The following is a 7500-nucleotide window of genomic DNA, read 5'->3' as shown; positions in this document are numbered from 1 at the left end:
TTCAAACTTTTCATAAAGTCCCATGGGGGTTAACTACTGAATTGATAAATAGATTGCCAATGTATGATTACCATTAATATGAGTTTTGATTTGATTTCTGTTTTAAAGGGGAAAAAAAGTAAGAATACATCTGGAATTTTAATATTATAAATACATCACAATTTCCATTACTGATTCACAATATTTCAGTTCATATATATTTCATTACCTCATCTAGTAATACTTTACACACACAAAATATTTCCTCTATTAAAACATATTCACTAAATTAGAAGTTTTAAGTCCTATAATTCACTACACAATTTCTTCCTTATATATCTAATATTCCTCTTACAAAATAAATAATTGGTCTTTCTATGGCTGGACTCATATTTCTACTTGTCTTGAAGTAATAAAAAGAAGGACACACTAAACCATCTAACTTATGCATACAGTAAGATAAAAGAAGCATCTGCTGACTTTGTCATGCTGAAAACATGTAGGTACCATAGAGCCTACTCCTTATGTGACATTCTACCACATGTATTCTGTAAATCCATTCTCCATGTGACAGAAGGAGACAAAGTTTTACTGCTATCTTACCCATTAACAAACATTTGACTCTAAACTCTGGACTACTTAAACTTTTCTACACAATTTTGACACAATGTCAATAATTTTAGCTTTTACAAGTCTGATTGTGCTATATACCTTATACCACAAAAAAATGGATAAAAATTAAAATAAATAAAAAAGGAAGAGAGAATGAAAGAAAGGAAAAAAAATCTTATACTGAACACTAAATAGATAAAGGAAGAAATTGCCATCTACTAGTTGAGGAAATGACAGCCCTGAGTGCTGGAACATAATAACATTAGAGAGGTGGTGAATGCTTTCCACCAGATCCATAAAAATCAAAAGAGAAGGCAAAGTGGTGCAGCATTGGCTTAAAAAATGGCGTGACTCAGACAGGAGGCCTAGGTGGCAAACTGAATACTGACAGACAGAATAACAGCAGCTTGCTGTGTTGAGCAGTGAATAGTCACTCCAGACACACATCTTCTCTCTCACACAAGTGCACTAACAGGAATGTTAATTATTACACAGACACTCATATACACATGCACATACAATCACACACAAATACATATATGCCCTCATGTATATCCAAGTTAGGGAGCTTTTCACACAGTCTCTCACTGGGTCACTTACCTCACCAATAAGGATAGAAAAAGGCAATTAACATAATCTGAAAAAAAGTAAATGGCAAAAAAATTATAAACATAAATTGAGTCACATGAGAAGTTAGCAAGAATGGGAAAAAGTGAAATACAAATGCATATAATTAACTACAAACACACAAGTACAATATACCACCTCTAAGAGTTAAAAGTAATGCATACAAATGGGCAACATCATAAAAGGATACAAAATATTCCCTAGTTAATAATAATATTAATGAGCAACACATCTACACCAAGTACTAAGTCTTTTGCTCTAAAAATATGGTCCCAATCCTTCCGTGCAGCCTTAAATCTAGTCAAACAAACACTGAACAATTGCAAAGCTGTTGCCTTGCCACTGGCCATCATTCAGCAGAAGTCAGCATGAAGAAAGCTAGCACATAAGATGAAGACTGGTAACCAAAATAACCTATTTTTGTAAATTGTCCACTTATTGCAACTTCAAAAAGCAAAAATTTCCAGAGTTAATTTGTTGCATAACATACAACATATTTGTAAAATTCATCTGGGAAAATGGAGTGAGGGGGACAGAGAAAGATAATGGAAAAAAAAAAAGTTTCATGGCTTATTCTTGGAAACAGACTACATCCAATGCCATTCCTTTAGTCATCATGGTGGTTAGTCATAGTTTCCTTTTCACTGATCCTGTCACTGCACTAGAAACTGGGTCTGATGACGGATTGGAGAGTACCAGGCTCAGAATGGTTGCTGGTCCAAAACTTTATAACTCCTGGCTTCTCCCTTAGAAATATTACACCATTTGGATTTATTGCAAATGCTAATATCTTTTCAAGAGGGATCTTAAAGTCAAAGGGTCAAGTAGGCTTATATGGATAGATGTTTTTCAAACTGTCTTAGGGCATGTCAAAACTCATAAATTCTGAATGGTAAAATACTTAGGAAATTCTTCATATATATATATCTGTATAAACATTATATTTTGTTGTGAAATAACAATTAACATTTTGAAAAGTGCCTTTACATTTTTTTCTTGTCACCACTTCAAAAGGAAAATACATTATTCACCTTTATCAAACCCTAGTCAATTTGGGGGTTGCTGTGCCTCCTCTCTGGGGAGTATATGTGGCTGACTGGGATTGCCTCTATTTCAAATGCAGACAGTGCACTGCATTCACCATGGCACATCAACAAAGAGATGACTTTAATTTTGTATCACTTGTATCTAAAATAATTAACATGTTCCTGCATATTCAGAGATGTATAATATTCAGTTTAAGTAACTTGATCATGTAGATAAGTATCTATTTCAACAAATCAAGTGTGTTACACTCTGAGTAGATGAAAGATGTTATGTAAACTAGGGTGAAAAGTACTTACAAATTCACAGCAGCAACAAGAAAGCACATGTTTTGGAGCATGATTTTCCAGGTAAAGCAGTTGAATGATTTATATGAGAAATATCCCCTTTTAAACAGAACACTAGCCAGATGGAGCATCACACATCTTGTTATCCTTCAGACAATGGGATTGTGGGATTTGAGCATGAGGGGAACTTATAGAGAACAGCATAAAAAATGCCTGCTTCCTAGTATCATGAACTGAATGACCCCAAGCCCGCAGCTGCACCCAAATCGGTCATGGCAAAAACCCAACGTCATCTGGAGATAAAGGGGTCCTTCATTTTCTTTACAAAATAACAAGTTCCTCCTATACATACAATTATTACCCACCAAACATGGTTCTTACTTAAAAAAAATAAATAAATAAAATAAAATAAACAAATAAAAATAGAAATACAAATATGAAATTTCAAAATGAATAAAAACAAATAGAATAGGTAAAAGTTCTACACAGACATGCACACTCACTCCCTCTCCCTCTCTCTCTCTCTCTCTCTCTCTCTCTCTCTCTCTCCCTCTCCCTCTCCCTCTCCCTCTCCCTCTCCCTCTCCCTCTCCTCTCCCTCTCCCTCTCCCTCTCCCTCTCCCTCTCCCTCTCCCTCTCCCTCTCCCTCTCCCTCTCTCTCTCTCTCTCTCTCACATACATGCATGCATGCATGCATGCATGCATGCATGCACGCACGCACGCACGCACGCACGCACGCACGCACACACACTTACAATGCACTACACTCTCACTCACACTCACATACAAGAATAAATACATACACGCACAAGCATGTGCACATGTATACAAATGCGCACACACACACACACACACACACACACACACACACACACACACACACACACACACACACACACAAATACAAATATGATGACATCTGATTTATGTAAATAGAGATAAAAAAAAAAAAAAAAAAATTACAGCTCTTTGTTATCTAAAACCGTCACACCTAGAACTCTAGAACTCAAATAAACCAAATAAAATTTTCAAGTTACTCTTATTACAAAACAAGGATTAACAATAAAAATTAAACCTCTATCAACAGCATTGGAATATATATATATTTTTTTGCCCTTATGACATATGACAAAGCAGGTAAGGAAAGTGGAAAGTGGAAAAAATCAGAAGAACTGAAAGGGGAAGGAGAGCAGATGAACGAAAACTGAAGAACAAAAGAACAAGCAGCAAACACAGGTGAAATGCAAAGCCACACGAAACAGATGATGATGAACTAGGAAAGGAGAATAATAGAAAATCATATAAGAGAAGATATACAATGAATATGAAGTGAAATTGGAATCAGTGTACAATCAGAAAGAATGACATATAAGGAAGACAAAAATGAAGAACAAAATCAATATCAATTAAGACTGGAAGAGAGATAATGATTACTCTATAAAGCATGCAACAGATTCGGAAATACTACAAAATGGGAAACCTTAAGACTGAGTATGAGAAAGTACATTATGTGATACAGAAGAAAGAGCGATACACTGTAGAATAGAGAGAAATGAAAGTGATGCTAAGAAAAAGCTTCAATACCTGCAAGGAGAAGCCATTTTTGTATTCAAGCAATACCTTCCCCTTTTCTTGAAGAAAAAAATATAAGAACCACTTGTTTTTAGTCAATGCTCTCCCAAAAAACACTAGGTACATAGCTAACAGAGAAAGAAATGTGAGAAGAGAAGACAATGCAGACAAGTTATACATTTTCTCAAATAAAGATACGTTTTGGAAATGCTCCTTCACTGATCTTACAATAAACACCACAAAGCCAGAACATCATTACTATATTCAGTTTTTGTCATTTTAAACAAATACATCTTGAATATAGTTCATGTCTGACAGCAGGGCTGATAATAAGTGGAAAACATATTAACCAGTTGGATCTGGGTGCCTCATGGCCCACACATGGACCAAAATCCAAGCATTAGTGGCAACTCTCCAAGGTGTACGACTTGCTTGCCCGGCCCACACAAACACTCATATATTGCCTCCTCTTTGAATGATTTTCTCTCTCTTTTTGCAGTAATGTTTTTTGCTCTTTTTTTGTCATTTTCTATATTTATCTTTTGTTATATTGTATCATGATGGTATCATCCTGTTTTCCTTGAGCAGACTCCATATTATCTCCAGATAGTCTACAACTCTTGTTAATAACAATAACAGGAAGTATCATTGTGTTATTTATATATTTTTAAAAAATATTATGTATTATCAAATTTTCTGTAAAACACTCTGCAAACCATATGCAGCAGGTAGGAACAGGACCCTGAGCATGGAAATAGCATCCTCCCTGGAGCTGGTGCTCTTCAAAGCATGGCTCATGAAGAGTACATTCCACTATTATTTACCAGTGGAAATAAAACAAGAGCCCCTTCTAAATGCCTACTGAGTTTCTTCCTCAAGAGCTTTGTGCTCTTATGGTGAGACACCTATCAGCTAGCCCTCAGCCAAATTCTTTCACGATGGCATATTCTCATCACCCCGGTCCTCAGCCAAATTTTTTCATGATGTCCTGGTCACATCACCAAGATCCAATGGGTTAAGGTATTACAAGCGGGTGAAAATGACAATAGCAAAGAAAAGGAAGCAAAATGAAAAAAAAAAAGGTCCAAAATAATATTTCAATACACAATTCCATGTCCATAACAATACATTTACAAGAAAGAGCAATGTGGAAAAAAATAATGAACGTGCAATGCTTTTATCCCAATTCACTTGAACTTTAAATCAAAGCTATCAGTGCTGAATGGATATGCAGTCTACTATTAGTTTCTGTTGATCTTATCAGACCTTTATCTGATCTAATTTATGAGGCTTTTACTAATCTATCACATCAAATATGCCCATTATACATTCACTTTGCTATATACTATTAATATTTTCATAAGCAGTGTATTCTTTGCCTTTAAAAGTACTTTCAGAAGATACTTTTTGCTCAAGATGTGAACTTTTGTCTTGTAAAGGGCATAAATATCCTAGAGAATTTTTTTTTTTAAGAATAATGATTGTAATGATAAAAAAAATAATGATAATAAGAATGATGATAATGATAAGAATAAAGAAATAAAACTGATAAAAACAATAGTAATGATAAGACGTAAATATTATTATTACTTATCATAATTAACTGGTTTCAGGTACGTATACTATTCACTGTAGTCTGTTTATCTTAATTATCTATTTATTTATTTATTTTCTACACACAGATGACTTCACAAGTGCTTTCTCACTAAGGAGACAATAGCAAGACTTACCTAATACTTCTGTTTAGTCCATTCCTTTATTTGGGGGGATTTTTTCCCTATTTTTTACTATTACTGACTTTATTTCCTTTATTGTTATTTGTTATTATCATCATTCTAACATCATTAACAATAAGAAGAAAATAAAAAAGTACATGAAATGATAACTCAAGGAATGAGGAAGACAGAGATCAGGTAGGCGTAATAAATGACTAAGTACTTCTGTGCCAATTTATGTGTAATCAAAATTAATGAAAAGAAAAATCAAAGAGTACAATCACCTATGAGACCATGAACTAAAGAGACACCATTTAATAACCCTATAAATATGAAAAGGGCCCTTCTACTTAGTTTATAATCTATTGACTAAATTAGTTATAACTTTTTCTAAATGTATTTACGAAGTTTTACCTTAAATTATTCCCCATTTACCAAAACTCTGCAGGCAAATGGGCTAAAGGCCATCATATATAATGAATTGGCATAAACAGAGGCTACAGTGGGTATGTGCCTGAAGAATATTTGTGATTTGTCAACATAATATCTAAAGTTGAAAATTCATCAATAACTTATACGTCATTGGCAGGCTCCAAAGGCAAACAACTCAATCATGCAAGCTGGAATACAGAGGCTCCTTTTCTTCAGAAACTCTGGATGTCTAACCTATTTTCTACCACAGCTGCCACCCCCTTTTTCTAAAATCCAGGCTGTTTCAGGCTTTATGACATAAATAGTTGAATGTATTACTTTGTTTGCTTTTTCTTAGTTTCTTCTCTCTTTATCCCAACTTATTATAAACATTTATTTTCTTACAAATTTTCTTCCAATACAAAATCCCTACAATCTTTCACAACAAAAAAATTAAACACATAATTATCTTTGTCTGAACAGGACCTAGGGTCTGTATCTGTGAACAAGGAGGTGGGGAGGGTAGTGGCTGTGCTAGCTGTTGCTTCTGTGAATGAAGGCCTGTATCATCTCATGTCCATGACTATTTGTGTATGAAATTTTTGAGATACAGACAGGTACATACACAAATACAGACATGTTTATGTTCATTTTCATGCATCCATGCACATACATGAGAGTACACAGTTATGTATATTAACAGAATATTTACTTTGTACATAAATTGAAGACATTTTACAAACAATAAAAAAATACATGCAAAAAACACATTCTGACATAAAGTTAGATGTCAGAAGAACAGCAATACATAAACATTCATTCCCTCACTCCCCATCACAAGCACACACATACAACCATGGAAAAGAAAAGAAAGAGAAAAAAGAAAGTAAAAAAAAAAAAAAAAAAAAAAAAAAATACAATCAAATTACAATTATAGGAATCAAACTAAAATGTACATTTCTTCAAGAAACTTGGTATAAACATTTCATTTAAGACTTTCAAAGAAAATATATTATTATGGATCATTTCCTAGTACAGCTACCTTGTTTTAAATTTTCTGAAGTTTATCATTTTACATTATTTATTCCCCACATTTTTTTTACATCCCCCTGATTTGGAATAACCCACCTAATGTAAAAAGGCTGGGAAAAGGATACAGATGTGGGAGAGATGGAGGGTTGGACCCAGAAAGAGAAAAACATGTACATCAGAGAGAGAGACCAACATGAAAGTGAGACAGAAAAGAAACAAATG

At 34.1% G+C, this 7500-nt stretch overlaps 1 protein-coding gene across 8 annotated transcripts in view; it reads right to left on the bottom strand.

Annotated features, from left to right (window-relative positions):
• LOC119573221 (constitutive coactivator of PPAR-gamma-like protein 1) overlaps positions 1 to 7500 on the bottom strand; it is a 91906-nt gene that overhangs the window by 45923 nt on the left and 38483 nt on the right. The window lies entirely within an intron of this gene.

Source organism: Penaeus monodon, chromosome 5 (genome assembly GCF_015228065.2).
Source record: "Penaeus monodon isolate SGIC_2016 chromosome 5, NSTDA_Pmon_1, whole genome shotgun sequence".
Lineage (NCBI taxonomy): Eukaryota > Metazoa > Arthropoda > Malacostraca > Decapoda > Penaeidae > Penaeus > Penaeus monodon.
This window is presented reverse-complemented; position numbering and strand designations above follow the sequence as displayed.